Source organism: Triticum urartu, chromosome 7A, assembly GCF_056163025.1.
Source record: "Triticum urartu cultivar PI428250 chromosome 7A, HENAU_Tu73, whole genome shotgun sequence".
Classification (NCBI taxonomy): domain Eukaryota; kingdom Viridiplantae; phylum Streptophyta; class Magnoliopsida; order Poales; family Poaceae; genus Triticum; species Triticum urartu.
Window position 1 is genome coordinate 704195235 of NC_141879.1, and position 23657 is coordinate 704218891.

Consider the following 23657-nt stretch of genomic DNA (forward strand, 5'->3'; position numbering starts at 1 on the left):
ACGAGCCTACACATAAAACTATGTGGGATGTACATACGAACGGAAATGTTTTCCCTGGATTGACCGTGTGGGATGTACATAAGAACGGAAATGTATTCATTGGATTGACTATGATATACATACCTACGGAAATGTTTTTCTGGATTCACCGTGTGGGATGTACATATTGTAAGTGCATCTAGTGCCACCCCTAGTTGGTTTTGGAGTATTGACGACAAACTTGATTGAGGGACTAATGTGTTTGTGAGAATTGTAGGATAACACAGGTAGTAGTCCCATATTGATTCGGTTTACCTACCAGAGATGACCACTAAAAATGTGTGAAGACATTGAAGACAATGGTGGTCCGTGAAGAGATTCACATTGAAGACTATGACATGAGAAGACATCGTATGAAGACTATAGAGTATGAAGACATTGTTGTTTTGTAGTTTCCTTTTCTTCTATGTTGAGTCATAGAAACCACCGTACTGTTAAGTGGGATCCAAGTGAACAAAGTCAGAGTGATTGATGTGATGCTCTACCAAATCCTATGTCTTCGAGCGAAGACAATGAGAGCAAAGAGTGTTAGGCATCACTGAAGTCTTTCTGTCCGTGTGATCTGAAGACTTGTTACACTTGAGGACTGTGAATCCTCCAGCCGGTTAGGCGTCGCGTTCTAAGAATCCAAGAGTCATTGTGGATCGCGGATGAACTAAGTCTGTGAAGGTTTGGAAGTATACCTTGAAGACTTACCAGAGTGATTGGGCGAGGACTGTGTGTCCTTAGCTGAAGGGGAATAAGATGAAGACGCGGTCTTCTGAGTGGAATCTCAGCCTCCCTAACCAGATGTGCAGTTGTCATAGCAACTGGAACTGGTCTACCAAATTCGTGTCCTCTCCAAGCAACTGGTTCTATCCTTCTCATCTCTTTACTTTACAGTTGTCTTCGTGAAGTCATTGCCTGCTTGCATGATCTGATTGACTTCACTGTGTGAAGACTGTTGTTGTTTGGCTTCATACTATCTTTCATGCCGATCCATAATACCTAGCTACCGATAGTCTTCTTGCTTTCACTTCATTGCTTACTTGACTATGGCTTGTTTAGTGTACTCTAACTTCATATCAATAGGTTCATTTCTATCGTTTATCTTCAAAGCCCCCGTGTTTTGAAGACTTTCATAAAAATCGCCTATTCACCCCCTCTAGTCGATAACTAGCACTTTCACATACCTACGGAAATGTTTTTCTGGGATTCATCGTGTGGGATGTATATACCTACGGAAATGTTTTTCTAGAGTTCACCGTGTGGGATGTACATACCTACGAAAATGTTTTTCTAGGATTCACCATGTGGGATGTACATACCTACGAAAATGATTGGATTTTGATGCCTCGCCCGATCGCACACGGCCCCAACCTGTGTCCTAAGAGGTCCTATCCCCGACGATTTCTGGGTCGTGTGGGATGGACCCCCTATCACCCACTCACTTGGCGACGGTTCCAAATACCGTCGTGGAAAGGGTTAAAATTGTTTGTATATCACCGACGCGTACTAGTGCATGAATGAAATGGTCCTAGCTGACACTCCTATGGTAGCAGTGGCGAAGCCACGTTAGACTTGTGTAGTCAAGCAACCACACATGATTTTCGTGAGTCCATGATCCTCACCACGTTAATCCCGTCTATTTAGTATTTGTTTTGGAAAATAGTTAGCTGGGCTATAGCAAAAATTACCTTCTTGGCGGTCCCCTTTAGTGAATCGGGAAATAACCTAAACTTACGTACTTTTCTCCTTAGATTTCTCTAACCTTCCAACCTCTAGCTCGTGTATCCCAAAAAAGGAACTTCTAGATCGTGTGTTGCAAAGAAAAAAAAACCTTCTCGATCGTGGACGTCTCAATGTCTCGCCAGAACATGGACAGCCGCCGTGAGCCGCAACCTCCTCCCGTCGTCCCGCCGGCGATCTTTGGTCAGGGCGTGAGCCGTGAGGCGCGGAAACCTCCGGCCATCCACAGCCGCGAACGACGCCGATGCACTGTATGGAGAGCCGCAAGCGACGCACCATCTAGCATCCGCGGGCACCGATTGATCCAGACTGAATTGATCTATAGTTCAATATTGCTGCCAGTATACTAATCAAACACCACGACGTTCCCATATATCTGTAAGTTCCATTATTTCAGTACGTTGTCTTCCTTCTCTAGCTTCCAGGCCTCTTTCAATTTTCTTCTCTCACCAGCAATAGTAGAATTTGGATGCAAGAGATGTTTTTTCTATTAAGAATCAGAATTGTAGATCCAGTTTTCTTCTCTCACCGATGTTGTTGTGCATATACATATCAACGATCACAAAGGGCTTGCTACAATAAATAAACATGTTCGCAATAAAGTAGGTTTTTTCATGTCTATAATCAGCCTACAAAAACCATCATTAGAGAAGTTTGACATCACAGGTTTATGATCCTGGCATCACCACTGTATGGTAGTGTCGTGGATTTGTCACAGCAGATGTCCTTAGTGTCAGGACTTAGTCGTGAGACCAACACATCTATGTGGTAGCTTGAGAGGGGTTGAGTAGGACGAGAGACACGAGGTTTTACCCAGGTTTGGCCCTCACGGTAGAGGTAAAAGTCTACATCCTGCTTCATTGATATTGATCATGGTGATGCTCACAATTACAAGGGTGCTATTTTGCTACCTCTATCTCGAGAGCTATTGATTTGTCTGTCTAGACTTGTCCAACTTGTCCCTCTTGGGATGCCCCGCCCCTCCTTATATAAGTTGAAGGGGCGGGTTACATGACTAATCCCAATAGGATTAGGATTACTCTTTTACAAGTGAAGTCCTAGTCTTGCTTCCTTTATAGGAAAATATTCCTTATGCCTTTCATCTTAAGCCGACCCACCATAACACGAGCCGGCCTTCTGAGCCTTGAGCCTTATTATCCGTCAGACCCGCCCGCCGGGTTACTAATAAGTCGCCAAGCTCGGGTGGGTTACCCGTGAGTCGCCAAGCTCCGGGCGGGTCACCAGTGAGTTGCCAAGCTCCAGCCGGGTCATACATCCGGCCGGGTTACACCCCAGGGTATATCCCCGACATTAGTCCCCAGTTTAATTTGGATTTATCTATGTTAAACTGATCCTGCAAAATAAATATAAGAACAAATTTGACAGATTGTGCTCCGGGTTAAAAATTCTTGTAAGCCGGCACCTGCTCATCCTTAAGTCCTTGTCATTTCCTTCTTTTGGAAAGTCCGGGTCAATAGGCCAGCCTCATAATCAATTTGCTGACATTGGTTTCTCACAGAAAAATATTGTGAATAATAATTCATTTGATTCAGCTCCCAATGCTTAACAAAAATATTAGTCTTGAAATACTCATCTGATTTTCAGCCGGCTTGAAGATGTAGAACTTGCCAGTTTATCATTGCCAAATTTGCCGGTTTGTAAATATTGATGGCACCGGTCATTATTGTTGCTAACATCAAGCTCGAAAATGTACCTCCCTTATATGCATATCACTTGTAGCCCCCAAGTCTTAAGAAGGGAGCGTAGCAACAGCTTAAGACTTGCTTCAATATAAATGTCGCAACCTTAAAGAAATCCAGGTTGTTCATCTCAGTCACTAGTCATAAACTGAATATTCGACATATGTAGCCCCCAAGTGTCGGGTTGTCATGCTTGTAGCAACCTGAGATTTGTAATTGCCTTGTGCTCATAAAAAAAATCAACCAGTGTAGCCTCAAGGGCCGGGTCATTATGCAATAATGAGCAGGGACTTTGTAGATATGATCATTTAGATTTGAGCAGTAATAAATAACACCAAATGATGTAGCTCCCATGTTTCGGGTTATCTTTGACAGGAGCAATTAGTAGCCCCCAAAGGCAGGCTCATCACAATGTGACAGGTCGGGTCTTCAATAATTAAGGCAAGTTAAAATGACCTTGCATTAGCCCCGAAGTGTCATGGTGCATGCTTGCAGCGACATGTGACTTCCATATTTGATATAATCATAATTTGAATAATGTAGCCCCCAAGTGCCGGGTCGTGTGCCTGCAGCGACTCAGGACTATTCCTTCCATTGTAGAATAAATCATATCTATTGATAAATAACTATTGCGCTAAAGCAACTTTTGAAAACCTCAATCATAATACTGGTTATTAATAACCATAATAAAAATCTAGCCATATTGACTATTCAAGATTTGAATAATATAACCCATTATGAAAACCTCAATCATTCAATATCATAATGAAAATCCAGCCATGTTGGCTATTCAAGATTTCAATACCTTATCTGTTGACAAGTAAATCCGGAGTTAAATACCTGGTTGCTCTTGGCCGATGGCGACTTAATACATATCCATTGTAATCCGGGATTTCTGTAACCCAACGGCTTATAGCCTTTGTAAAAATCAATAACTGATAATCCACCCATGTTGGCTCATAGTCATGTCCAGTTTTTGAAAAGATCACTTTGGCGTCTTGTAGCCTCAATAAGCTCAATTAGTAACAACTAGTCATCAACCCGTGCATCTGCACAGGCTAGCACTTCTAATATTAAATTCTCCTCTGGTCCCTTTTACTCCGCATATATGATTTGTCAGAAGTAAAACTTCATCAAGTTTGACCAACTTTATTGAAAAAAAATCAAGATTCATAATGCAAAATCAATACCATTAGATGCGCAACGAATTTAATTTTCAGGTTGTATACCTTTAGTATTGTAGATGTTGATATCTTTCATATAAATATGGTCAAAGATACGATCTTTGAATTCAATAAATCTTATATACGGTCTAAAAACGATCATTTGGAGTAGTAGTACAATTCCTAGTAGTAGAGCATGATACTGTAGCAAAAAAGATTTCTGCATTTTTTAATCATTTTAAGGACCATTTGTTATTTGTATTATATGTTCTTGTATTAACCAATAACTTCTTAAAGAAAGTGTTGTATGATTGGCTGGGAACTGTGTGATAGCTAATTTAGATTTCAAGATCTTCTTTGTACCAAAAAAGAATCTTCAAAGAATTTGTTTTATGATCAATGTGCTTGAACATTTACAATACTTTCTATCCCTACTACCATAGGGAGGAGAGCAGGATCGAAGCACAGGAGGAGACATCGGACTCCATGCAGATTTTTCTCGAGTGAATAGTTGATTGACGGAGCCATGGTTGCTTATTATTATTTCACGGGCAATCAGCTGGATATGGAAATTCCTTATGAACGGGAGAAAGCTTTCCGTGTTTTATGAATGGACGTGGGGCTTTCCTTTTTTCAATTGACGTGAGGATTCTTTTTTTTCGACAATTACTTGAGGCTTATCTTGTTTTTTTCTTTTTTAGACGTGCGGCTTTCCTTTTTTTGTTTGAGAAACATTGGACATGTCGCATGTGTTTTTTCTTATAGGACGGGATGATCAGTGTTATGCAAATTTTCATTTAGTCCTGAATCATAAATTTTGCACTACTAGGAAAAGGGCTATAGATGAAAATAACACTAATGGCGTATCAGACATATAGTGCGCCATTACTATATACGGTGCACCATCTGTTGGTGCGCCATTAGTGTGGAAGACACTAATGGCGCACCAGGCTCACGGTGCGCCACTAGTAATAAAATGTTTTTTTTCATTTTTTCAAACATACTAATGACGCATCTGGGCAGAGTGCGCCATTAGTAGTTAGCCGCAGAGTGCACCACTACTGTATTTTTTTTAATTTTTTGCAAAACTACTAATGACGCACCGTTGTATAGTGCGTCATTACTAGTTTAAACTAGTAATAAGCACTTTTTTTTTACTTTTTGATATCATGAATATTTTTAAATTTCATGGGCACTTTTTGAATTCATGAATTTTTTTTCAAATTTGATGATATTTTTTCATATTCCATATGAAAGTATTGAATATTCATGAGGACACTCGATCTCGATCCCCCTCCCTCTCGATAGCTATCCCCCTTGCCAGATCCCCCTCGCCGCCGAGCACCCCCCCGCACCCCCCCCGCTCCACCGCCGCCGACGACCCCCCGCACCCTCCCCCGCTCCACCGCCACCGACGACCCACCGCACCCTCCCCCGCTCCACCGCCGCCGCCGACCCCCCGCACCCTCCCCCGCTCCACCGCCGCCGACGACCCCCCCGCACCCTCCCCCGCTCCACCGCCACCGCCGATGATATTTTCAAATAACAAATTTGATGATATTTTTTAAAAATTATTATAGTTTTTATAAAAAATTATTACTGTTTCATATTCATATTCATTTTCTAAAAAATAATTATAAAAAATTGTAGACTACAATTGTTGTTAAACAACAATTATTACTGTTTTTATAAAAAATATTACTGTTTCATATTCATATTCATTTATTAAATAATAATAATAATAAATATACTAATGGCGCACCGGCCTGGTGCGCCATTGCTATCTAAAAAAAGGTTTCTAATGGCGCACCGGCGGTGGGTGCGCCATTGCTATCTAAAAAAAGATTTCTAATGGCGCACCGACGAGTGGTGCGCCATTAGTAAGCTTCCCCCTATAGCTAAGTCCTCCCTCTCCCTCGCCAGAGATCCCCTTTCGTCCCTCTTTCCCTCGCCAGACCCACGACGCCGCCGCCCCGACCCCCGCCGGACTCCACCCCCGCCGCCCACGCGCCCCCGCGCCCCCACCCCCGCCGCCCCGACCCTCAACGTCTTCGCCTTCCTCCTTGCCGTCGGCGCCGAGCAGCGACGCAGCACTGTACGCCCCCCGACCCTCCTCCTCCCCTTCCCCTCCTCCTCCCCCCCTTGCCCCCCGCCTACGCCGGGGCTGACGGCCCCTTCTCTGTCTCACAGGGCAAGGTCTCCGGCACCTCTACGACACCGACGCCTCCATCGTCTAGGGCGTCTGCGCCTTCTTCCACTTCCGGCCACCGCGGCCTCACCGTCGATCCCCGCACGAGCTCGCCATCGTCTTCCTCTCGGTGAGCTGCACCGGTTCCCCTTCCCCCCCCCTTTTGTTAACTGAACATTATCAGGTTTAGGTTCTGTTAACTGAAAAAGTTTAGATTCAGAAACATTGTTGGACTGATAGGAAGTTTGTTGAACAGAGCAATCTACACCTGTAATTTCTACTGTTATGCCTCTGTTGGTTGTGATCTCTGCACATGTTTAATGTCTATGCTGTTGTGCAGCTGTTATGTGTGTCTATGTCAGCGAGCTTGTGTTATGCACTTCTGCGTTTTGATGCCCCCCCTTACCTTAGTTTTTTCATCTCACTGGTCCTTTTCATTGTATTGGTCCTTTTCATTTTTGTCAAAGAGGCCCCGAGTTCTCTCTTCACTTGTGTGGTGATTGTCTTGGTCCTTTTCATTTTTTTCATGGCATTCTTGAGGTGCTGATGTGTCTGAGGGCATGAACCATGATCAAGTTGAGTTCAGATTTCATTAGATTAGATGGATTATCATGCCTTGTGTCCTGATAGTTGGATATTTGAGTAGTATTGTCAACAGTAATAACTTTTACATGTTTGCATTGCTTCCAAGAGTAACAGCAGGTGCTTATGACACCTTTAGGAGATCTACTCATCTCTAATCATGCTACTCAAGGATAGGAACCGTAGGCATCTCTATATATTTTTTCAGCGTCCTTTATTGGTGGTTCTATGATGTAGTCCAGATGAAACCAATTGCATGCATTGAGAAATAGAGTATTAAAACAGGACTTGACGTGGTTTTCCACTTAGCTATCTGAATTGAGAAAAACATAGTTTTTGCGGTCTTTGAGGCAAAACTTGCTACTCCATATACAACTAATACTACTACTAGACAAGATACTACTCCATATACTACTAATACTACTACTGTATTTCATTTCAAAGCTCAAAATGCTGGTACTGAGATTTTCATTTCCAATGAGTGATGTTTTTCCTAGCAGTAGAAAAAACATAGCAACTTCTCTGTTTTTATAAAGTTGTTCTTATATGGGTGAAACTTCACTTGTTTTTAGGCTAGTGCAGGGTGTTGCTTCTTCTGTATGGGCCAATTATGTCACAAATAAATTGTTCCTTCTTCTTTATTTGACAAGTAATGACTTTTAAAGATGATGATCATCTTGCTAGTTTGCTCGGTTTTGTCTCCGACCATTGTGTCGTGATGAATTTGCAGGTACCCCGAGAGGCCCTTGAGTTTGCCGGAATGTTGATTAACTTCTGTTCCGGCAAATTCGGGTACTCCATATGTCCTATTTTTAGCAAAGGCCATGCCGAAATTTTCCGTGAATTTTAGCATGACTTTGCTAAAAATAGGACATATGGGGTACTTGCGACTAATGCATGCATCGACGTCGACAAAACCTAAATGATGAAAGCTTAGGCTTTTAGGGTGCCTCGATGTCGACAAACCCTAAATGATAAAACCTTGGCTTTTAGGGTGCCTCGGTGTCGATAAGAACCTAAATGATGAAAGCTTAGGCTTTTAGGGTGCCTCAGCGTCGACAAACCCTAAATGATAAAAGCTTAGCTTTTAGGATGCCTCGGTGTCGACAAACCCTAAATGATGTAGTTTTGAATTATGAACGTAGGATATGTCGTCATCATCATCGGACGACGAAAGTCTCCCGGCGGAGTGCGACTGATGCCACGACAATCGAGGTCTGTGCGACATGCCTCACCTGGACAATGATCGGCGCTTCAGCATTAAGCTCGAGGAGACCTTCGAAGTTGAAACGGTACACAACGACGACAAGTGTTATTTTCATAATTAAGCATGACTTCAACTATTTCAATGTGTAATTTTCATCTTTTACAATTCGAGTATAGCTTATCCCATGCCATGCAAGACGCTATGTCTTGGAGAGGATGGATTTTGAAGACCATGAAATTTCTGAAACAAAGAAAATTCACCTAAGGACTCATCACGATGTGGACTTTGAAGTAAATCTATATGAGAGCGTAACCCATTTTGGTTGCAAAAATTGGAAAGCATTTTGCAAGATGTATGGTTTTGATGAGGGTATGCTTATCACCATGGATCTTGGTAATCCTGACATCAACCAAGAGAATATGGACATTTGGGTCCTTGTTGATACGCCTCCAGTTCTACCGCTATGTGAGTTTCTCAAACATAGTTATTAGCTAATTTATATTGTTTATTTCAAAATAGTTGACAACTTATTTCCATTGACAACTTATTTTTATTGTTCAAAGAATGTGCGGGAGATGGTAGACAAAACCCACTACACCGATGGCTCCGAATTAACAACTTACAAGGAGAAAAATCATCTGGTCGGATTTTGTACTGACATTGAGAATTACACTATCCACAATCAAACTCCTCAACATTTTGGTAAATACGTGCCACTAGTGCATGTGTTCAACTACGGTAACTACCATGGAGATACCCTGGTAAGATTTTTACTATTACGACATCCGTGCATCTTTTGCATACTTCTAAAACTAGGACATCATTGCTAACTATAAAGTTATTACTATGTTTTTCAACAGATAATCCCAGAGAATTGTGTGCCTCATATGATGTATCAGAAAGGTAGTGTTAATGTTTTGAACATACAGCCAGGTCGTCCTACGAATCTCAACTGTCCATACGAGATTTCTAAAAGAAGTGGAGACATGAAAATCAAAGGATGGAAAAAATGTATGGACAGTCGTAAGGAGCTTCTTGAAAGCAAAAGGAAGCGAAGCGCAAGAATTGAAGACAGGATGTTCTCCATTCTCCATAATGGAGAGTCAGGGTCTATATTGTTTTATGCTATTTTAGCTTAAATAGGGTATTTAGGTCCTGCCTAATACTGATGATCATGTGCTAAGAATAATTAAGTAGGGTTGGTTTGATAACTATCAAGATGATGATCGTATGACTTGTTATGAATAATGAGTAGAAGTTGTATGATGATGATTAGTAGGACTTCTTAGGATTAGTATTACTTCCGACAAACTCGATACTCGCGGTCTCGAGACTTGTAATGTTTTATTTTTCTTCGGTCTTTTGAATTTGGAGACTAATATGATGAATTGTATTCGAAGACTAATCTTCTATTGTATTCGATGAATCTGCTGTTGCTGTGTGCTACTGTCTATATTCAGTCAAATAATATATTTTGTAACCTGTGCAAAAATCAGAAAAGTAAAAAAAATAAAACCTAATATTCATACTAATGACACATCACTACAGAGTGCGCCATTAGTATGTCAAGTATACTAATGGCGCATCCATCCACAGTGCGCCATTAGTGTGCCAAAGCACATGATTAAATATGGCCCTGGGAGGCATACTAATGGCGCATGGTGTTATATACTAATGGCGCACTGGATGGTGCGCCATTAGTAATAAATACTAGTGGCGTGATACTAATGGCGCACCAGTGATGCGCCATTAGTACGCAAAACTGGTGCGCCATTAGTAGGCCTTTTCCTAGTAGTGTTGGAATCTAACGGTTAATTGATTTTGTTTATCTGGATTAATTGAGGCATATTTTTATTTCGCGGGCAATCAACCGGATTGTGAATTCTTTTCCTTTTTATCGTTGGATTTGTTTTGGTATTTTATTATCAACAGAATTTTTAATGGACGCTTTCCTTCTTTATTTGTGGGAACAGATGGATGCTTTCCTTGTTTTCCTTACGTGAGGATTTTCTTGTTTGTCTGTTATTTTTTTTCAGTGGCAATCAGCCGGATCGTCGATTTGTTTCCTTTCTATAGATAGATTTGTTTTGACACTTTATCGTTTGCGTTTTAAACGGCAGATTTCCTTCCTAATTTGTGGGCACGGGTGGAGTTTTTTTTTACATGAGGAATTTTTACGCGAGGATTTCCTTGTTTGTTTCTTTTTTACGTGAGTCTTTTTTTAGTGGAGTTTTTTTCTTGTTTAAATGGCAGCTTTCCTTCCTAATTTGTGCGCATGGGTGGAGTTTTTTTACGTGAAGCTTTTTTTTCTGCGGGTGGAGTTTGTTTGTTTCGTTTGACTATAAATTGGACGTGTCAGGTCCGTTTTTCATAGGACTAGTGGTTGGGGCGCGCCCTGGCGCGCCGCTTGAGTGGGAGCTGGGCGGTGCCAGGTAGGACGCGCCCTTTCCACCGTCATATCTGTACTAATGAGCCTACGTTATGTTTGTGTCAAGAAACTGATATTTGAAACAGAGCAAAGCAGCAAAAATTAACAGATATACATCAGTCGCATTATAGACATAAACAGATACAGTTAGACCTGATGAGTAGCAATTTTAGAGGTTACATGCACGACAGCATATATGCTAGCTTCCAAAAGCAACACATTGCAGGTACAAAAGCAGAGTCAAGGTTCAACACATCATAAATTATACTTAAGAGGTTCGCACAAAAATAGATTATATTCATACGTCCATTGTGCGTCTAGAGCCGATGCACGGTGAGGGTGAGGAGGCGCCTTGCGATGGGAGATGTCTCCTTCACGGATGTTTGCGTGGTGGCGAAACTCTGACTAATTGGTGGTGATGGTTGCCCTCGTCAGTTCCTAGCATGATGCGACAATCACAGATAATATCAATCTTGAACATTGCATCCACAATTAATCATGCTAACAAACATCGATACCTGATCATCGGGTAATTTTTCAGCAACAATAATTCAAGACTGAGTATAGAAAATACGTAAGTTTTAGACGCATGACATATCAAATAGATGATCCGACGGATTACATTCTAACCTGAACTTCTTCAGCATCCACATCGGAGAGGGCACTCGTCACCTAACCATCTTCCCATCATTTGAAACTACCTATGAATGATAAGGAAAGTAAAGAACCATACATATTATCATTTCTTGTGTTTGGATCAAGGGAAAATTGAACAAGAGCGCGAACGCATGACATCACAGGATAAGTCAAGAATTATTATATCTTTTCCCTGATTTCCCAAAAAAGTAGTGAACACATCACGTGATAGTGACTGATACAAGCACTAACCAGCATTCAGGAATTTAATATAAACTCAGATCTCCCAATATATAAGATTGGAGCATTCTCACATGACTAAATATATTAGTAAATGGAAATGATATTTTTATGTTAGAAATGCTACACCTACTTAGAAGGACAACATCAGTAGTAAGGAAATCAAAAATTAGGGTGGCATAATAGGAACCCTTGGATGTGTCTGCATGGATGATCAGAAGTTACCTTATGAGCTAAAAAAGGCCAAGATAGATACTCTTCAGCGATTTACTTTTATTTAAAATGCAATAGTTAGGTTCATTTTTCTAACATAAAGCCAACAATGCAAAGGTGCATGGCAGAATAAGCTACAGATAGTACAAAACTAAATAGCCACGCACTCTGGAACAGAGCGATCGTGTCGACACTCTGCTGCGCCGTCGAGCAACAGATCGATCATGCACAACACACTCCTCACCAGGATCAGTTGAATTTATGTCGCTCTGAATGAATTACAAGGCCACATACCAACAATGACAACAACTATGATTAACCCAGAGCAAAGCCAACAAGTAAAACTCTAAGCAAAGAAAAATCAACAAGGAATGTGAAGGAAACCGGACGAGTGTGCAATGCGTACAAGTCCTGACAAACCAAAAGACAATTTTAGATCTGGTCATCGGTGAAGCATAAGCAGGAACACATGACGAGCGGCAATCCATTCACACAATAAACCAGCCAAAAACATGGAGTGTTTTCTTATCAGCAAGCACAATTTAAAAACTATATCATTAGTCAATCACTCAATCCTCAAATTTTCACCTCAACTCTGATGTCTGCATCTCTTTAATTGATTATCCACGTTGTATGGCATTAGGAAAACCTTCTTCCATGATAACAACAGGCTCATTAACTATCAAGTCCAACAGTTTTTCGCACACCAAACCACCCTGAAAACAGTTAAATGGATTGATCAGATAGATCGTTATACTTCACTCAGATATACGAATCATAGGGACAACTTAGTGCTACAGCTTAATCATGTGTAATGTTGTCACTATCGATCATCAGTTCTTTACGAAAAGGCATCAGAAAGACAAAAAATAAGCTTTTCAATGTTTATTTAAGCACAATGGTTCAAATGATACTTTATGGAACAAATATAGACGCACACAAAAAGAGCCAAACATTTATGTTTGAAAAGCTAGCCTCGCATACTTAGAAGATTTTTAGGTAGAATGAACAATTTATCATTATTAAGAGTGCTAGTTTCAGGTATTATATAGGTGATAATAATTTCAGAGAGGCCTCTGACCTGCACCATATATTAAACTTGAAGATCATGGGTATAATACTAATACCTGGCGAAGGAGGAAGAAGCAAAGAAGGGCCCGCCATTGCAGGCCTCCTGAGAGGAAACTGGGGCGCTGCCAGGTATGGACACGCCCCTTCCACTTTCTTATTTGTAACACAGGGTGTTATTTTCATCACACTCAAAGTACATGCATGTTTAGTACTGGGTCGTGCAAGTTCCTAGCTGCAATTTTAAGATAGAGTTGTGCAAAAACAACACACTCAGAGAATGTATTCTTAAGAGTTACATGAACGATTATGGTGGTTCAGAAGCAATGGATGGCACATGGCAGTGTCCAAAAGTAAAGGCATACTTCCTCGTGTCTTAAGGCAGCCTTAAAATGCCTTACAGAGATACAAATATATTCAGCCCCTGCAGCATGATCGCAGCCGGCCTAGTTGCTTGCATGGTACCTTGTGCACCTGTCAAATGTATGAAGATTAATACAACTATAAACATGTAAGAACTCCCTATGTGGTTAGATATACATAGAGAAGACTGTTGGCTTGAAGAAAATAATTAATCTGTAGATAAGACTGAGCACGCAATAACCTCTTGACTGATTTGAGAACATGAGCTGAGATGTATCGATTCAAGTAAGAGTTGGCTACGTAGCAAAATGGCCGGGTTAATTTGGGGAGATTCTCAGTTATTAGTATCAAATAGAGAATATCAAGAAGTTAAGATCAACCTTCTGAACAAGAAGTTAAGGCAATATTTATGTTTGAGATGCCTTGCTTCGTCGCTATGTCCGCTCTTGGCTCGGGAGGTGGTGGTAAAGAATCTCTGAGATAGTTAGACTCCCAACACACAACCATTAACTAACCCCCTAGCTAATTAGACTCTGACACACAATCATAGCAACCACATATGGGCTCTGATTACACAACCAAGTGTGTTAGTATGGCAGAAAGCAAGAAGTGTGATTGTGGCCATTTTCGACATCTCTAGCATATTCTACTAGTATGAGCACAATATATTTTATAGTTCTCAGCATAAGCAGATTCTATTATTTATTTTATTTTTTATAGGAATAATAAGAGTTATCTGCGTCCTTTACAAGATACTATCACTACAGCGAGCAAGTTTCTATAGCCAAGACTGGTCGTTGTCTAAGAAACAGATCTACAAGTATGTCGACCAATTAAAATACTATACAAAAGGTTCATACGTAGGTTGATCAAGTAAGCAAATCAGATATATTAACCGGTTAAATATCTGTGCTAAAGGCAAGGATGTGTTGTTAATATCTTGACAAGAGGATATCAGAACTAAATATTCCTCCCAGAACATGTTTTTGGCAAGGAATCCAGGATAGTAGATCATTAAACATGGTTAATTTGGGATGCAATTTGCATAGCATGCACTGTGGTGATAATGACTTCAGGTGATTATAAATGACACACTGACCTTCTTATAGAAATAGGTGGCATCACACGCTTCTTCCGAAATATTTTCCATAATGTACTTTATGGGGTCGAATTCCTGCACATAATTCAAACTCAAAATCTTCAGGCCCAATTAACACAAGAAGGCGACATCACGTCTCGGAAAATGCAGCATCAACCTCCTCGTAGAACACCTCCTCGAGCAAATCCATAGCTGGCCCGTGCTGGTTGCTCCCGTAGGTCAGACAAGGTCATCTGAATTGGATGGCGGGCTGACCCTCTCGTGTGGTGGTAACCCGGCGTTGCAATAAAAAAGGGCATTCAGACAAACATTTGCCAATACAACATTTATAGTACAACACAATACCCATGCAAAAAGGCAACATCATTCTGGAAAAAGATGCAAAGCATAATATACAACTTACAATATCAGACTGCTGGAGAATTTGCACAGTAGCATAATAACAATGTGTAAACTTGCATATTCGATAAGCAAAAAGAATTTCCGAAAAATACTATGTATATAAACATGGAAAGGAAACCATAAAATTGTTTTATTTTAGAGCATCCAACACAAGAGAACATAATAACAAATAACTAAGTGGTCGGTTTTTCTGTTTCAAATATAGACTGGTAGGTGTTCTAGAATACAACATATACCTTTTTGCTCCAAAGGCAAATAACCAAGAGGAGTCATATTCTGCTATAATTGATTCCATAACATGAAGACATGATTAAATAACAAATAAGTAACTGGAAGGGTGACCCAGTAAATTTCTTGGATTTGGTTGAATTCAACAATTTGCAATTTAGGTCATCTCAAGAATTTACGCGGACATGGATAATCTCCATAGACATACACTTCGAGGCAACTAATGCTAACATAATGTTCGGAGTAGGGACAGAAAATAGGTATTTATTTACTCTATTAAGTGTTATCTACAAGGTACTAAGAATAATATTATATACCTAAAATGTTGATAAGGGCAATCAGTTCACCAAAACCATGTTTCACATAGATGAGCTTTCATCCATTTGAAAGAGCTATCACCCTGTAAAAAGAAAGTGAAATTTATTAACAACCCCAAGATCCTTTTGAGTTATGTGCATTAAATAAGAGACTCCCATTTGTTTCCATTCTTTTCCAAAATCATGTCTGATACCATAGGCATGTTCCTTGTCAAACTGAAAAGAAAATAAGAGAGACACATACTAACTAAATGATTTGATCACTGAAATCTGTAAAGCGCTAATTTCTTCGCTCCCATAATTATGGGATCCTAAAAGTTAAAACCATGTGAAATTAGTATAAGTCTGCTATAACAAATATCAGTATAAGAATTGCCACTGTCTAAGCAGATTAAAAAATTCTTTTACTTTTGAGACCATCATCCAAGTGCCAATATTCTCAGTTACAAAATGCTCTTTCAAGTTAAAATTGGTTTATTAACTATGGTGTGTTTATTCAGTGTTCAGTTTAGCTACTTGATGCAAATGTAAAAACTGAGTAATACCTGATAATGCGAGGAGATTTTTCAGTATGATTCTTATAGAACTGAATTGAGTAGTACACTCCTCGGCGCCCTTGAGCATGTAACATTTTGATCTCTCTAAACTTTATTTTGGAAGGATCAGGGATAACAAAAAATTGGTACCCATGCAGCTACAAAAGAAATATTGCAGCTCTCATTCAAAGGCGACACACTGTAACGAGTCCTGCTGCATATTTCATAAGAGTTCAGAGAATTGTATAAGTCACGTTGGCAAGGAATCTCTCAAGTTGCACGGTTAGAACATACTCAATACTATGTGCTAAAAATAAAAATGCATAAAAATTGCTTGCTTAAATGTTGTACACCAATGGTTCATTGACCTGCTACCACTGAAACTAAAAATAAAATGCTAGTATATCATGGAGTCAGACCTTATCATCATGAACTACTGGAACAACACGTTGCATGAACCGAACAATCCTTAAAGCGTGAAATGTAAATAATCACGCACAAAACCAGACCTGAATTTATGCAAGATAGTGTGAAACTGAATAACGTGCATGGCCTGAATGAAACCTAGATTCCCCATATGAGAATATAAGTGATAAGGCTTTTAATATAGTATACATATATCTATTGTTGGATCCAACACATGACGAAGGTTGGATGGATGGGAGGGAGGCAGCAACGTGGTACCTGCTCATCCATTTCCATGCTCCATCTTATGTGACTGCCACTGTATCGGGATGAACTCAAGGGTTGCACTCTATTTGTTGATTGGAGTAGAACCTAAATTAGGATCCCTGCAGCAAGACAAACTGAACTTATCAAACAAGCCAAAAATAAGGAAAAATGTGAGAGTAAGTGAAATAAAGATGATAAGATTGGAAGAATCTGGGATAAGAAGATGGCACCCATACTGATAACATGGAGGGAGGCAAAAGACAATAGCATTACATCTACTCCTTGAAGTTTAAGCTTATGAAATATTACACAGAAAACATAATCTGCTACCTCTACATCCATGAACGTGCAAGTACACGCAGAAAAAATCGAAAACACATAGGAGGAGAAGGAGGGGGCAGGAGGAGAGAGGTGCTAGGTGGGAGCCTCTGCCGCTGGTTACCTTAGCGCTGTTGGGATGGATTTGGAGCTCAGGAGAAAGGGGGCACCACTGCTTCTCATCGAGCTCGGGAGAGAGGGGCGTGCATCCGAGGCACAGGAGCGCCATCTAGGAGGCACAACACCACGAGAGAGCACGGCAGGAGACGGAGACGAACGGACCAACGCACTAGAGCATCGCTGGCGACGAGTAGGTCGACCACACCGAAACCCTAGATGGGTAAAACCGATGCAGGAAACCACCGAAGGATGGGATTGACGAATCCATGCGGTGGAGGAGCATATAGAGCGCGAGGAGCAGCAGCCGTGGAGGTAGGTCGGCGGCGGCCGCCGCCGCGGACGACTGAGAGAGAGAGAGGAGGGAGAGGGAGAAGGGGAGGACTCGCGGGGGGTGGGATTGGAAACGGGGCTAGGGCTGCGATTGGGCTGGGGCATAACACACACGTGGCCCGGTGAAAACGAACAGCCCGCACAGTACCTCGCTCGGCTCGTTCTGCCGACGTGGCTAGCGCAAGGCTCAGTGGCGGAGCCAGGAATTTACTCCTGGTATTCTTGTAATTTTTTTTTGCCTAAGCAATATAATAGAACGATAAATATGTAGTAAGATGGTAACATTAGTGACTCGATGACCATACATTTATAATAGTAGCAAAATACCATTGTGGCAATATCTCTAACAACAATATAATAGTTATGACTCGATGACCATACATCGATGCCACAAAATAACATTGTGACAATATCAATGACTCGATGACCACCAATAATACTAGCAAAAAAAATTGACCAAAGCAATATAGTAGAACAAACAACAAATGTGGACGTAGAAATTGTTTTTCTTGCCTTAGTTTGAAGATATGTCCCACAATTCAAATATGCCAACATACTTCTTCATCTACATCACACAAACAAAGTAGAAATAAGTGGCAGTTGCAATGTGGCATGGATTGAATGGACAAACAAAGTAGAAATCAGTGGCATGAACTGATGGACAATTGTACAAACAATTACAATTTATACAAGAACAAATCAACAAAGTAGCAATCAATCCGTGGCAGATCAGTGGCTTCTAGCAGTGGAAATTTATCAAAAAAGCTTCAGATTTGTTTAAAAGACAGAGGAAATTTACCTTGGTAATTTGTAGATGGATGCAGTACTGGATGGATTGGACATTGGGTGGCTTCTCCTTCTAGCCTGTCGGCTGGCGGACTGAAGCGGCGACTGCTGACGGCGACGGAGGCCGGAGGAAGCCCGCTGCGGCGCTGCCCCGCACGGACCACAGCCACGGAGGCCGGAGGGGAGGGAAGGGAGACGGCTAGAGGGGCAGAGGGCCGACCTCGTCCGTCGGACCTCGCTTGCTGGCGATGGCGCCGGCGCCGTCAACGGTCGCTAGGTTTGGAGATTTGCATCGAGAGAGGAAGAGTGAGAGACGGAGACCTGCTCTGTTGTTGGCGTCTGGTGCGTGGCTGGATGGGCTGCTCTAGTGGGCTTCGATGTATAACATGTATACTTAATTTTTTTGGGGCCAGATTCTTTGGTATTCCATGGAATGCCCAGGAATACCCCTGGCTCCGCCACTGGCAAGGCTACGCCCTTGATGCGCACGGTAATGGTTTTAATTGGATCATCTGCGTTACGAAAGTTGTCTTTTCATCCTGGTCGTAAATTTTATAATCTAATGGTTTAATTAATCTTGATGATGTGGATTAATGAGAGATCAAGAAAGGTGCCTCCAATTAGTAAATATAATATAAGATAAGATATAAGATAAGATAAGATATAACCCGGAGCAGAATAACCCGACAATATTTTCAGATGGCCAGATGATGGGCTTAAACGCAATGATTCATATGAGCAATAGTAGTATCTTTATGTGTAAAGCTCTGCATGTCCTACACAAAGTTTAAACAACATATACCCTGGTGACTTAACGTCAAAAGCCAGGGCGGGTAACAACCCAAACATAATATAGTCTTATGAAATTATGGAAAAGATTAGAATTAAGACCATTCAAGCCTAAACATACCGGCGACTTAAAGTAAAAAGCTAGGGAAGGTTATCAAACCTCGCATATTCATCCAAAAATTTGAAAACATACCTAGAAAATTGGCTCAAATTGTCGGCTTACATCGCCACATCCAGTGAGGGTAACAATTCAATGATTTATAAGCGCATGATTCCAATGGCGCAATTCAAAATATACTGGCGACTTAACGTCCAAAGCCAGGGCGGGTTATCAAACCTCACATCTTCATATAACAAGTACAAAATATACCTGTGAATTTAGTTCACACTGTCGGCTTACATCACCATATCCAATGAGGTTGACAGCCCAAAGATTCATAGCGCATAACACCAATTGCACAATCTAAGTACACTGGCGACTTAACATCCAAAGCCAGGTCGGGTTATCAAAAACCCGAATATTCATACTATATTGGAAAACATACATGGAGATTTGACATCATGGTGATACCTCAATAATTATAATCCGTCGCGGGTATTGACTTGTAGGCATGCAATATCATGATTTTGATTGCTCAAGGCAAAGATATCCTGACGACTTAACGTCCGCTATCAGGGCAGGTCATCAAACCCAAAGATGCTCAATTATGAGTCATATAATCAAGGCTACATGGCCTGTGAAATCAGTTCATACTGCCGGCTTACAACACAACATGTAGCAAGGGTAACATTCCAAAAACTTAGAGCGTAGAACTCCAAGTGCATAATCAAAGCATACTGGCGACTTACCGCCCAGAGCAAGATCGGTTTATCAAAACTCCGGATTGATTCAAACATGAATCATAAGGATCAAGGTGACATGGCCCTAACCAATTTTAAACCATATATCAATACGGCACAAAAGATGAACCTAAAAAATGTTCAAAGCAAATACAAACCAGAAAAACAAGGCCTTCATAGGCTGCCAAGCCTCAATATCAAGTGCTATTCAAGGGCCGCATAGCCACTGAGCTAATCCTTGTTCTGTTTTTGTTTTTATGTCATATGTTCATGTTGTTTCCTAGTGATCCGTACCTCTTTTGAGGATGATCAGTAAGGATGTTTTGTTAATATTGTGGTGCTCTATCCATCCATGTCTTTGTTTGCATTTATGGAGCAACCTAACTTGAGTCAATCGAGCTCTACTTTTGCTATAAAATGTTCCTGCAGATTGTTATCTTGTTTAACGATTTTGCCGAGGTTGTTGTTGTTGATCCGTGCATACTATGTTGTTGTTCTTGCCATGTCTAGCTTATATGCCATGTCTTCTTGATGTGTGTATGCTTAGTTTGTCAAGCAATACCTCGTAGTGAGTGCATCGAGCTCGTAAACATGCCTACTCGTTAACTGTTTTGCATGCTCCAGTTTTTCACTAAGTCTGAATCTGTTTATGTTTTTGCTATGTTCACATGCTTGCAATTGTATTTTCTGATCCCTTTTGGCTCAAGGTCACTAAGGGACTTTTGTTATGTGCTTTGAGTAGCTTAATGCCATGCCTTGCTTTGCCATGATATGTTCCTGTAGCATGTAGGTTTCATGCTCTAAAGATTGCTTCCTGATGATAAATTCCTGATTTGTTGTTATTTCACCAAGTCTGAAACCAGTAATCTTTTGCACTTTTGCCATGCTTGTTTGAACCCGTTAATGGATGAATTAGCTGTAGCTCAGTGTTCATCTTTTGTCAAGAATCATGAGTGGATCCCTGCCATGTATTTTGTTGTTATGTTTGAGTGCTGTAGCATGTTTATCTTGATGCATTTAGTTGGTCACTTGCTGTTTATCACAGACCGGTGCCATATTTGTTTTGCTTGCCATTTCCAAACCGTGCATCCGATTCCGGTGATCTTTATATCGATTTCAACCGAAATCAACTCACCTTTCCAGTGGCACTCTTGGATTTCCAAGTTGAGGCCATGTTTAATCATTTCTTTCCAAATCATGCATATGCATCACATACCGCATCCCGCATATCATACCATGTTTGCATCATGTTGCTTGAGCATTGCACGTGGTTGATTGTGCTCCTTTTGCTTGTTGTTCTTGTTTGGGTAGAGCCGGGAGACGAGTTCGTGAACGAGGAGCCCGTTGAGTTTGCTTACGAGGATCAAGGCAACTCTGAGAGTTTTGCAGGCAAGATGACCATACCCTCGAAATCACTTCTATCTTTGCTTGCTAGATGCTCGCTCTTTTGCTATGCCTATGCTACGATACCTACCACTTGCTTATCATGCCTCCCATATTGCCATGTCAAACCTCTAACCCACCATGTCCTAGCAAACCGTTGTTTGGCTATGTTACCGCTTTGCTCAACCCCTCTTATAGCGTTGCTAGTTATAGGGGACGATTGGAGATCGTTCCTTGTTGGAACGTTGTTTATTGGTGGGATATCACAATATTATCTTGTTTATCTTAATGCACCTATATACTTGGTAAAGGGTGGAAGGCTCGGCCTTATAACTAGTGTTTTGTTCCACTCTTGCCACCCTAGTTTTCGTCATATCAGTGTTAAGTTCCCGGATTTTTGCGGTCCTTACACGGTTGGGTTATAATGGGAACCCCTTGACAGTTCGCCTTAAATAAAACTCCTCCAACAATGCCCAACCTTGGTTTTACCATTTGCCACCTAGCCTCTTTTCCCTTGGGTTTCCGAAGCCCGAGGGTCATCTTTATTAAACCCCCCTGGGCCAGTGCTCCTCTGAGTGTTGGTCCGACCGAGTAGATTGTGGGGCCACCTCGGGGCAACTTGAGGGTTGGTTTTACTCGTAGGATGTCTCATCTGAGCGTGCCCTGAGAACGAGATATGTGCAGCTCCTATTGGGATTTGTCGGCACATTCGGGCGGTGTTGCTGGACTTGTTTTACAATTGTCGAGGATGTCTTGAAACTGGGATGCCGAGTCCGATCGGATTGTCTTGGGAGAAGGAATATCCTTCGTTGACCGTGAGAGCTTGTGATGGGCTAAGTTGGGACTCCCCTGGAGGGATTTGAACTTTCGAAAGTCGTGCCCGCGGTTATGGGCAAATGGGAATTTGTTAATGTCCGCTTGTAGATAACATGAAACATAACTTAATTAAAATGCACCAACCGCGTGTGTTACCGTGATGGTCTCTTCTCGGCGGAGTCCGGGAAGCGAACACAGTGTTGGAGTAATGCTTGACGTAGGTTGTTCTAGGATCACTTCTTGATCATAGTTGTTCGACCGTGCTTTTCCTTTCTCTTCTCGCTCTCTTTTGCGAATATGTTAGCCACCATATATGCTAGTCGCTTGCTGCAGCTCCACATCATACCTTACCTTACCTATAAGCTTAAATAGTCTTGATCGCGAGGGTGCGAGATTGCTGAGTCCCCGTGACTCACAGATTACTTCTAAAACCAGATGCAGGGACCGATGATACCGTTCCAGATGATATGACCGAGCTCAACTGGGAGTTCGATGAAGACTCTCGTCATTACTATGTGTCTTTCCCAGATGATCAGTACTGGTCCGCAGTTGGGGCGATCGAGGGCGTTGTCGTATTTCGGGGTTGATATTTATTTTGGTACCGTAGTCGGACCCTGAGTGTATTGGATGAATGTAATGACTTATTTATGTATTTGTGTGACGTGGCGAGTGTAAGCCAACTATGTACCTTTCCCCTTTATTTATGTACATGGGTTGTTTGCGAAGATTACCTCACTTGCGACATTGCTTTCAATACGGTTATGCCTCTAAGTCGTGCTTCGACACATAGGAGATATAGCCGCATCGAGGGTGTTACAAGTTGGTAATCAGAGCCTTCCCCGACCTTAGGAGCCCCCTGCTTGATCGAATCATTGGCGTTGTTGAGTCCAGAAAAATGTTTTGAGTCCTTTAGGATTATATATATATATTAGAGAGTTAGGAATTCTTTTTACTCCTCAGTCCCTTCCTCGCTCTGGTGAGGCATCCTGACGTAGAGTTTTGACTCTACTCTTCTCAAATTTCACATTTTTTTAGGATCACACAGGTATCTTGGAATCGTTCCGATGGTTTTGTGACGAGAACATTGTTCTTCGTGCCTCCTGACATTTAGGGGTTGTGGCAGTGTCCCGGGGAGTTGAGCTCCGAGGTGTTGTCGTCACAATTTTATCGTTGAGATTCTGGAATACCTGAGTTTCGCCGACATCGTAAATCTCTTTTATGCAGTTGTTGGTGAGATAACCTCGACACCACCCAGTACTGGGGCGGGAGTTCGGGAGTATTGCCATAACTTGTATAACGGATGCTTTTCGAAGGTTGAGGTAAATGATTTCCGAAGTTCTCTCGGTTATGTGTTGAAGGATGGATACAGCTGGATGTAGGATTTGCTAGATTCGGGTGAGATATTATTCTTCCCCTGTATCCCGAACACCTGATTGCATAACCGGAAAGGTTCGGGAGTTTCATAG

General features: G+C 41.5%; 1 long non-coding RNA gene across 4 annotated transcripts; it reads right to left on the reverse strand.

Annotated features, from left to right (window-relative positions):
- Nucleotides 1-11143: 11143 nt before the first annotated feature.
- Nucleotides 11144-17635, reverse strand: LOC125525661 (uncharacterized). Of its 4 annotated transcripts, XR_015611770.1 has the most exons (11): nucleotides 17252-17635; nucleotides 16822-16928; nucleotides 16147-16351; nucleotides 15602-15684; nucleotides 14812-14912; nucleotides 14655-14729; nucleotides 13558-13666; nucleotides 13252-13427; nucleotides 12713-12840; nucleotides 11666-11736; nucleotides 11144-11553 (listed from the first exon to the last, which is right to left on the reverse strand). It is a non-coding gene; the product is annotated as an uncharacterized LOC125525661 (long non-coding RNA). The 4 variants fall into 4 exon arrangements; XR_015611771.1 differs by having other exon boundaries at nucleotides 14812-15684; nucleotides 16147-16295; XR_015611769.1 differs by having other exon boundaries at nucleotides 11144-11473; nucleotides 14812-15684.
- Between the last annotated feature and the right edge of the window lie 6022 nt (nucleotides 17636-23657).